Here is a 10,910-nt window from a genome sequence, read left to right as displayed (position 1 = left end):
GTGTCTTAGTGCGAGTGCATCCGTACATTCCCAGTGGCACTCTGGTGACAACAGCAAACTGTGGCTACTTACTTAATGCTTTGGAAACTCATTTTCCCATCAGTCTGTCACTCTTCCCAGTAACCAGCAGGCAAAGCCTGTCATAGCCCTGGTTGATCGTTATCATACCCTTTGTCTTTCACAGAGGATCATTAGGGCTATTAAATATCAAAACAAGGCTACTTTGGTACTACCATCACTCAATCTTTCAGCTTTTAGTGTATTACAAGGGCGGTATTGCTATGTAGACTTTGTAAATGTCTTGCTAACTATAACTTTGTTTGGGTAATTAGGCACTTTTTAGACAAAGTGTGATTTTTCCATTGACGAAATGTCTTTGTCCTTGCAGTTTTGGCCCAGCTGACCTTAAAGTTAGATTTATCACAAATTAATAGTGGTCACGTCTAATGGAAGACATGCATTAAGCCTTTTTTAAACATACCACTGTGTCAAATAAACAGCATATTGTTACTGATCGTCACTAAAAATCACTTCAGAGTACATCCTAAATGAGTACATCCTGACTCCACCACCGGTGTGGCTTGTCGTCTGCCAGTTGGATGATCCGTGGATTGATCCCCAGCTCCTCCAGTCTACGTGTCAAAGTATCCTTGGACAAGATATTGAAACCTGAGTTGCCCCGACGCATCTATCTGAGTGTGCATGTAAATGTTAGTGTAGGCACAGATAAAAGCATGTGTGTCTGTGAATGAGTAGGAAAGCACCATATAAGACCACATATAATATGCATTATAAGTTACTTTTACTTTAAAGATCACAAAATAGCTCTTTTAAACTATATATGATTAACATTTCTACATGCACAGTTTCATCATCTCTTTATCATTATGCATTTCTCCTCCTTCTCTTCATCTGCATCTTCCACCACTGCTCTCTCCACCCTTACTTCCACCTCATCCACTTCCTCCTCACCTCAAGCCTCATCTGATGACCTAAAGTCAGAGCTCTAACATATGAAAACCAGCATAAACTAAATCAACAGAAGAGTTATTGTCAGCAGATTGGAAATGTGATTTTCCCATCTCTGGACAGCTCCCCGAATGGCCCAGAGGAAGAAGCCGTTTGTCAGTCTGGAGCTGAGGGACCTGATTGACCTGAGGTGTCTTACAGAGTGCAGCGGGTCAAACAGGTGGTGGGCAGGCTGCAAGAGGTTACCTATGATGGCACTGGTTTTCCTGAGACAGGAGGATCAGACGACTGTCTCTAGGGGTGGCAGAGGGCAGCCAATGATTTTTTGGGCGGTGTTAATTACCCTCTGCACAGCCTTCTTGTTCTCAGTAGTGGCCCCTGTGTACCAAACACCCAGGCAGTAGGAGAACACTGAGGAGTGGCAGAAGGCCAGCAGCAGCTTCTGGGTGTTGGTGTCGTGGGTTCAGGCGAGATAGGCGGAGACATGGGTGCCCAGAAACCTGAAGGTGGAGACAGATTCCACCCGTTCTCCATTTCTAAGGAGAGGGGAGTGAAACTGTGTGTGCCTCCTGAAGTCCATTATGGGCTCTTTTGTTTTAAGGACGTTCAGCTTCAGGTTATTTTCTGAGCACCAGCGAGACAAATTCTCTACTTTCGCTCTGTATGATAATTACAGATGAATGACAGGCAGAGTCATTTGTCCTGCAGCAGCCACCATAGCTAGTATTATGCACTTGAATGCGAGGGGATATTAAACAAAATTCAGCTGACTGCAGTCTACTGACAGTCACATTACAGGGCTTATTTGACCGACTGTCGAAACCCAATACATTTTCAGTTTTGAGTTTGTTGCATATTTTGTTTTTACACTCATAGGCGGTATTTTTTCTTCAGAATTTCAAAAAGAAAACAAATAAGCATATTTGCCAATATGCTGCAGCACTAATAAATCAAATTAAAACTGACTAACACTCAGTATCACTGTTGCATCAAGCAGAACGTGCAGCATTACCTGAGGTTTCTCCCTTTCAAAAACAAGTCCAGATGTGGATTGGAGAAGCTGTGATTCATGAATGTATTGGGTGAAATACATGCGCTAGAACATATGTTCATACTCCAGCAAGCTCACACACACATCTGTTCATTTTGCTCTCGTAGAAATGCCCAGGACACCAACAATATCTTTCCACTCACAGACTTTAACATGCCCACTGCATTTGTCAGTCATCCAGTCAACTCTACCAGGTGTCAATCACCATCCTTGCTGACCAGCCATCACTGTGTGCAGTCAGAACGAATACTGGCCCCCCTGCTGCACTCCAGCCTGAACTCCTCACCCTAACCATAATGCACTTGGCCTCCCTCCAGCCTCCCTTCGCCCTCCCAGCTTTTACCTTTCGCTCTCTATTCACAACACCAGCATTTATGGACTCCCAGGTCCATCACTCAGGGTACTTTATGTACCCGCACCCCCCGCTCTTAATGCCCCCACCGTACAGCATCCCCTCATCCTTGTGTAGGCTCTTATCCAACTATTTCTGGTATTTAACCTGAGTGACAGTGTTTAATAACATGTTCAAGAATAAAAGGGCATTATTAAAAGGGTGAAGGGGGAGGGGGCTGCTAAAAGGCCAGTTTGTAGGGCGGCCAGGTGAGCAAGCGTGTTTGCACGATGGGCACTCATTCGACGGTGCACATGGGTCAACCTCGTAGCATCGTGCGCTGGCTTGGATTGTGGTACACAAGAAGGTACCAGAGCTTGTTCAATAATTAGACAGCAATTATCTCAACCCCACCCCCACCCCGGTGTGTTTTGTTTGACAAGCTCAACATTGATAATGTATGGAGTAATAAGCACGCTCCAAGTGCAATTTGGTGTGTAATTCTACGTGAAGTTAGCATTAACTGAACATCACAAAAGGCATTACCGGCATGTCTAGGAATGTGTGGTGCACGACCGATCCTGGCCAATGATAAGGCGCCATCTGTTACCCATGAGTGTAACTGGTGAGCTGTCCACATACACAAATGCAAATGCACACCAGTCACTTTCAAAGCCCTTCTTTTTCTCTGTTATTATAACATCTTTGGGCACCAGGCGCTGCCCTTTCTTCTTCTCTTCGGTTTCTACTGGGGATTACTGGAAGTAATGGGGGTGAAGGGATGGCTATAAACTCCCAACTCCGCTCTTTCTCTTTCGTTGAATTTAGAGACGCAGGGCCTCATAACAGCAGTTCTCCTCACCTCCATGCAGTTATAATTTAATTAGATGTGCTAGCAGGGAAGAGGGAGAGACTTACACTGGGGGGTGGGGGGGGAGAAGAAGTGACAAGAAAAACAGAAAGATCAGGTTATACCATTATTACCTTCATGGTCCCTCAACCAGTCCCTGGTTGTTGTACTTGGAAGAGACTCAGAGTGCAAGAGGACTGCCATGGGGTACGTGACAAAAAGGAAAGACGACTCAGGCTAACCAAAATGGCTGCAGGATTGTATTTCACGCGAAAGCTTTTAAAAAGTGGCACTGCAATTACTCTTACAAGACTATGGTTTAATTAAAGAGCAAGTGAAATGAACGTCGGTCAAAACAAATGAAAACGATACATTTCCACAAGTCCCCTTTTTCCTACTTGTCTGCCATGGAGTGGGGAAAATGTCCATTCAAATTAAAGTTAAAGACTCGTACTTTTCGGTTATCTGATAGTGGGCTAGAATTAAAAGCTGGCCAAATCAGTTGGGGCCAGTCACTGTTGCAAATAACCATATAGCTCATAGCTCTTTAAAACTGTTCGATTGCAGATATTAGGAGCAAAATGTAACATTAAAACAAATCCCAGTTGCTTTTCTTCAGCAAGGGTGTTTCTGCGTGCAGTGACGAGGCAGATATAGTGTTGCACTGGGCAACAGTCACCATCTCAGTCGATATTGAATCACCAACAGAGTTGGTTTTCTCTCTCTCTTCAACTCTTTTGAAATGGTTGGGAAAAAATCATAAGACATTACAACAAAAAATCTGACAAAACATCCAAACGCTACAGTTTGGAATAAATTTAATGGAACAAAAGATCTCTATCTGACTTTGAACAAGAAGAAATCTTTTGTCTGTTTTCTGTCTTTAGTTTTTGGATGCGTGGGTTCCCCATCCTGTTTGTCCAAAAAGTCTTCTGCTCCTTAAATTTTTACATCTGTCTTGAAGCATACGTCAGCCCATCTCAGCCCTTCCCAGTTCAACTGTAAATCACTTTCAAGTCCTCTCCCATTACTTGGAGCTTCACATTCTGCTCCCCAGGGTGGTGGCTGCCATCACCTACTGACAGTGGAACGATAAGTAAACGGAGGCGGAGCAACAGGAAACTCAGTGAAAACTGAGTTAGGGGAAGTAGTGGGAAACGGCAGCAAAGCTGCAGGAAAGCAGTAAGAGGTCTCCACATTGATAGGAAGATGCCTGGAGAATACTAGCAGGGGGTGTAATGAGCGAAATCTGAGATGAGATAGTTAACAAGAAAGTTGTCAGGTCTACTCATCCAACTAACTCGAGAGCTCTGCAGAATGAATAAGTATTGCGCTCTGCTCTCACGAATGAATGCTAAGTTATTTATGACTGCTATCAGCCAGCATGGACTGCAACACTGCTAGAACTTTTCATGACCTGCAAAGTATTTTGATATAATGTAGACTCTCTTTTTGCCTCAGTATTTTTTTAGTTTTAAATTGTTGTCAGGTTTTCTATTTTCTAATTAGTTTTCTATTTTATTTTGACATTTTGTATTTAATTCAGTTCGGTTTCAGTTAGTTTCCAGAGCAGCCTTCCCCATTTCAGTTTATTTATTCCTTTTTTTTAGTCTTTTTTAGTTTTTAGTGTATGGAGGGAATATGTGAGAGCTAATGTTTAGGAAAACAAGTATTACAATAAAAAAAAACATAATTTTTTGAAAGCAGTTGATTCTCAGTCTTGTAGACATCTGGAGTCTCAACAAACACATTAATCAAAGCCTTTGCAGGCAAGATGTGATAAAACTGTATTAACCTAACAAAAACATCCACATAAAGAAATAACATTTCTACTATATTTTAATTTTATTTTAGGTTTCCCAAGTTCATTTCAGTTGGTTTTAATGTCTTACAAGACAGTAGTTTTTATTTTTATTTAGATTAACTAAAATGTTTTTGTCACATCCAATTTTAGTTTTTAGTTTTAGTTTTATTTAACTATAATGACCTTTATTATTTATGGCACCAATGGGATATGCTTACATTGAAACAATACAAAGGCAAGCGCATGTTGATTATGTTATGGGCCTCTCCATACAGTATTATATCACAAATTTACTAAAACTTCACTGAAAACCTTTCACTATTATCCCTTAGATATCAGCGTAGCACTCTCCCCAACCAACCAGTCATGGACCAAGCACTGGAAATCAGAACTAGTGCAAATAGACTTTGGGCTTGCCCTGGATCTGCTGCTACTTTCATGCTACTTGACAAGATTTGGTATAATAGCACAGCTGTGTGTCCAGTCCTGAGCCCTGCACTCACCTTCACAGGCCCCTTATGATAAACAAACATGGATTCCTGGTGAACTTGTCAGGTTAAATAAGGGGTTAACCAAAGAGGGGTGGGCAGAAGCTGTCAGACTATTGGCAGGAAACCCCTTGTGGCTTGCTCATATCCAATGGCAGGGTCCCAGGAGTTTACCGTGTGCTGTCGTGAGCATGCTATCACTCCACTAGCTTAATGGTCACAAATCATCCTTTAGCCACTGACAACACGCTAGGTAAGTGTTTTGTGGGTCAAGGACGTCTCTCGGGGAAGACAGATGCGTTACGTGAGCATACACATGTCCCCATGTTCTGTTCTTTTTCCCCTCTTCATTCTCGTTTCCTTGCTACTGCCATCACTTCTGCGCAACATTGCAGTCCACCCCAGGCCCCAGCCACTGCCCTCCACTGTCTGCCAGCTCATGCCGAGGCGATAAAGTCAAAACAAACTGCAGTGCCTTGCCAAAGCAAATTCGGTGGCACGAAGTCGTCCTTCATTTCACAAAAACACACCGAAAACATGAGGCACACTTACAGAGCGCATTAGTGCCAACAAGTACGAGTGTGCGTGCCTGAATTTTATGTTTATATTTTGTGTGAGAGTCTGTGTATGCGGGTTTCTATGTCTGGGGGCTATGAATGCAGGAAATATGGCAGACCCCCTGCTCCCTAATCCCCATGTCCACCCCGCCTCCGTTAACCACAGCTTTCCCTCCACACCGGTTGGTTTCTTCCCGTCACACTGCAGCTATCTCAGCTGTCCTGTTTCTTCACTGTCAAGGTGCTAACAGACCATGAAAGGTGTCAATATGGAGGTCCTCTGATCAGAGTTTGGCTTGCACATGAAAGCTCCCATACGTGTGTGCTTGGAACTCGCGCTGGCCCCTAGCGCTGTGCGCGATGGCAGGCCTATGACTCTGAGGGGAAACTGATGGTTGGCCAAACAGCTTGACACACTCAGGTTCTCAGCGACCCGCTCTCTGTGCAGATGTAAGCAATACATCGACTCCAGCCAGCACAGCGCCAATCCAAACCTGTGAATCTGATACCAATTAGTGGGGGTCTAATCATGTGCCTCGCAGTCCTGGCTTTTGTTAGGATACGAAATAAAACGATGGAAGAAAAGTACAGGAGAGAGCCAAAAGTGAGATGCGAAAGACAGAATCCCCTCCATAAAGTGAACAGAGAAAAGAGGGGCCAAGGAATTGTTTAGAGAAGTGATCTGGCAGCAAAAAGGCTTCAATAGTCTTAATTTAATCTGTGAGGGAAATGTTCCCTGGCCTTCACGTCTAGGAATGAGTAGAGATATCACGGTGGACACATCTGAAATGTGGGGGATGTGGGGGACTTTGTGTTTGCTGCACTGCTGGCGGCATGTTAGCATGATTAGCCACACCCAAAATCTCACCAAACACTTGTGTAAGCGCCGGCCGACTCATGCAAACACACACTCAGAGACAGAGGCTCGCGGCGCTCACACGCATACAGATGCATCATTGTCATTGTTCTCTTCTTGCAGGTGGAGCGTTGGCATTTAACCAGTCAGCAATGCCCCGCTGAGCTCCCAGCAGATTTGCAGTTCATTAGAGGGTCATATCTCTCTCACTCTCTGCTCTATTCATTCATTACTCTGCTCTTAACAGCAGCTTCTGCTAAACTGAGGTAATATACTGCCCCCTAGTGGAAGTTGTCTGTCATAGTTTTTTTTTAAAAAATAGCATCAGTTTGCCCTGCAAATCTTTCAGCTAATTTGAACCAATAACCTCTCTGTGAACTCGATGTCACTCAGAGTTCATAGTGTCTGCGTTAACAGCTAACTTCTTTTTTATTCCCTGATAAAAAAGCTTAAACACTCTAAATGAGACGAGAGTTTCTGTTTGTTAGCTTGAAGCATCCTATCCAGTTGGTGGTGATGTCAGTAGGGTTGCCAACCGTCCCTTAAAAAACGGAATCGTCCCGTATTTAGAAACAAAAGTACACGTCCCGTATTGAGCTAATAAGGGACGCACTTTGTCCCGTAATACAGTGAGAATCAAAAGTAGTCTATAAATGTTAATGGAATTAACGCTTTGTTTGAAAACATAATTCCCAGCCCCTCTCCTGCTTTGTGACCAATGAGCTGACAGCACACTTATGACAATTCGAGTATGACAATTCAGATTACCGCTCATCTCATTGGTCGAGGAAAGGTCGCTTGCGGAGAAAATACCGGAAGACAACAGATGACCACAACAACAAGCATGGCCAACAGGGAAACAAACGCCGACACTGCGGTGCACGTCTCGGATGACAGTACACCTAAAGCTGGGCAGACACTGCGATTTTTTTCAGTCACGTTATTCAGCTCTTGCTCAAACTGCACGATTGACTCGCAGGGATTAGAAGTTTGCAGGTCACGATGCAGGGTCTCACACTATACGGCCCGATGCTCTGATGCGACCTGAGTGCTCACACTGTGCCAACATAACATGAAGGTTATAACAGAAAATCTGTCGCTCTCTCTCTCTGTCTTTCACTCACACAGACACGCACACCACCATCAACTTTGCTAAATTGCTAATGAAAAACATGATCAGGCAGCTGTGATTGAGCAGCAGTGTAAATCCAACTATTTTCACGGTTGTTGTGGTCGTGATAATTTTGTGATGCCACATCGAAAAGGCTCGGATGAGCTTTCCAAAGTTCTACAAGTGCCTCCATCACTTGTGTCCAGATCACACGCTGCACAGCCGTGCTGCGCCGTCTTTTTCACCGATGTTTACGTGTTTGCGCATGAGCAGTGTGAGCGGCTGTGGTGACACCCTCACGAGCGATTGATGATCGGGAGCTGGTCGTGAGGTGTTAATCGCTTCTCGTTACCCCACGTATACTACACGATGCACGATGAAGGCCAAAATCGGGCCGATCACCAAATCGGTCGCACGACTCAAAAATCGGCTCAAAATGGGCCAAAAATCGCACAGTGTAAGCCCAGCGTTAGAGCAGCAATGTTTGTTCCCCTCAGAGAAAGAAAAGAAAAAAGGCTGCAAAAGCACAGGGAGGACTGGGAAAAGGAAAACACCTGGCTGGGAAAGTGCACGATAACACCTATAAAGCGCACTGCACTGTGTGCCGGCGCACTTTTTCCATAGGCATGCTTCTAGTGGTGGGCACATGAAGAACATGAGGGGCGTGAAAGCTCGGGGAACCCTTAACCAATTTTTTGTCCACCAGGCCACGGCAGAAGCAGATATGGTATATAAACACGGGTTTGTTGTTTAAACCCTCTGGTTAAGGTTAATATGTGCATGTGCGGTGAATATCAGCGCTATGTGGCCAGAAGTGTGATAATATCATTTATTTTGTGTAATAAACAACTGCAAGGATGGATGATTACAACAAATAGATGAATAATACATAAAAGTAATACATAGATGAATAATGATGATGAGTTAAGGTGCGTAATCATGGGAACAAGCGGGTTTACAAACAGGAGCAGCTGATTAGCATTAGAAAAGCTGAAATAATACCTCAACTGAAGCCAATTGTACTAAATGCACTATATGTGCACTGTTACAAGAATATTTTTCGTTCTATTGCTTTCTATTAATTTATATAATTTTAAGTTAAGCAGGACAAAGTTCTTTTAAAGAAAGATTTACTTATATTCTCAAAAGTTAAGCATGACAGGCTTCTGTTTAAGAAAGAGACCTGTTTTACTGTGTTAATGTTTTCATTTTGAGCTAAAAATAAATGGCTAAATGATCATTTGTTTCCCATATGGTCATATCACAAAAAATATGCATCTGCTTAAATCAAATTCAAGTCAAATGGTTAAAAAATAATTTCACACACACAAAAAAAAGAGCTACCACACTGGGAAGGGTAAAGACAACTGGGTTGCCCGGCCCTGGCCACGAGGTGTCCCTTATTTATTTTTCAGGGAGTTGGCAACCCTAGATGTCAGTGGACGGTGTTTTCTTAGCTGAAGGGTTGAAGCTCAGAGAAAAATAAAAGCTATTTTATCTATGTGAAGAAAATGTAAGGGAGTAATTGTTTCCTTATCTACCTTCTAACCTCAGTGGTCATTCTGGGTGTCCTCTCTCATTTCCACCAACAGTACAGCTGAAATGTTTTTTTCATAATCGTAAAGAGACGTTTACTGTTTCTTTACTCCTTTAACATAAAAATAAAAAGTTATATTAGAAGAAAATATGACTGCTTTTGTCCAGTCAAGATAAATGTCTACATACTGTCTACATGTGAACCGCTACCAGTAAATTCATGATAGATTATAATAAACTAAATAAATTAATATTTGTATATTTGTGTCAAGTGGGGACAGGGAGAGTAGACCCATGCACAAGCCTTTGTTTAGGGACTGTAATTACTGCTTAATTCTTAACAGCATTATTTTTTATTAATGTAAACATAGTCCACGAAATTAAGAAAATCTATTTACCTATATTTAATTTATGGATTATTATTATTAGGGAAAACTGTTTGCTTCAAATATTTGTGGAATACAAAGCCTGAAGTACATTTTACATTATTTTATTACAATATGAAGTTGAATATTGACCTATGGATGCAAAATGTAAATGGAATATAATGTAAAAATATCACATCATGATTTTATTTAATGTTTGCTGGAAAGTTTGGAAAGCACATAACGAGCACATGGATTCTTGAGCTATGAGCAAAAGTGTGTTTTGAGAGATTCCAGCGACCTTTATTTTTGACCATCATAATCTAATTTGAAGAAATTCCCTCAAAGTGTCCCTGAGACACCACATTCATGGAAATGAAACGGACAAAAAAATATAGTCTAAAGCCTCCGGTCACGGATTTTACCAGCGCTGAGGTTTAAGAAGTAAACTGTATAAAATATACAACAGAGACTCTGAACAGGTCTTCGAAAGTGCAGAAAAGAAAAATAATCTCAACTTGAAAATATCTGGTGGTAAATTTGCTTCTATTTTTTTTTACTTCCTAAAGGCTGACCGTGGCAAAGTGCAGCTGTCAGCTTGTAAAATGTAACAGAAAGAAGACTGAAAGCAGTCTGAAGAACTTTACTTTAGGGAATACACGACTTTCTACTGAAGGTCATGAATTATTTTGTCACTTTTTACAGAGAAATTTCTCCTTTTAAATCTTCCTTGAAACTTTAATTAACAAGTCTAGAGATCAGTTTGATTTGTGGGTCTTAGTCAGCATAACTTTTTAATTTGTGTTTTTCATGCCAGCAGTAAAACAAGCAAAGCGGTCTTATTCAAATAAGGTTTTTAGAGTTATTATATTTGGAGATTTTATGTGTTGTCTATGCTTTTTTTCTTCTTCTTTTGCCTTTTTTATTTATTAGAAAGTGCTTTTTTAAACCATGTGAATGCTTTATTTTGAAAGAGCATTTGTTATTCATTT

This window comes from Rhamphochromis sp. 'chilingali' (assembly GCF_963969265.1).
Source record: "Rhamphochromis sp. 'chilingali' genome assembly, chromosome: 5".
Lineage (NCBI taxonomy): Eukaryota > Metazoa > Chordata > Actinopteri > Cichliformes > Cichlidae > Rhamphochromis > Rhamphochromis sp. 'chilingali'.
The sequence above is the reverse complement of the archived record's forward strand: the minus strand, read 5'-3'. Positions refer to the sequence as shown.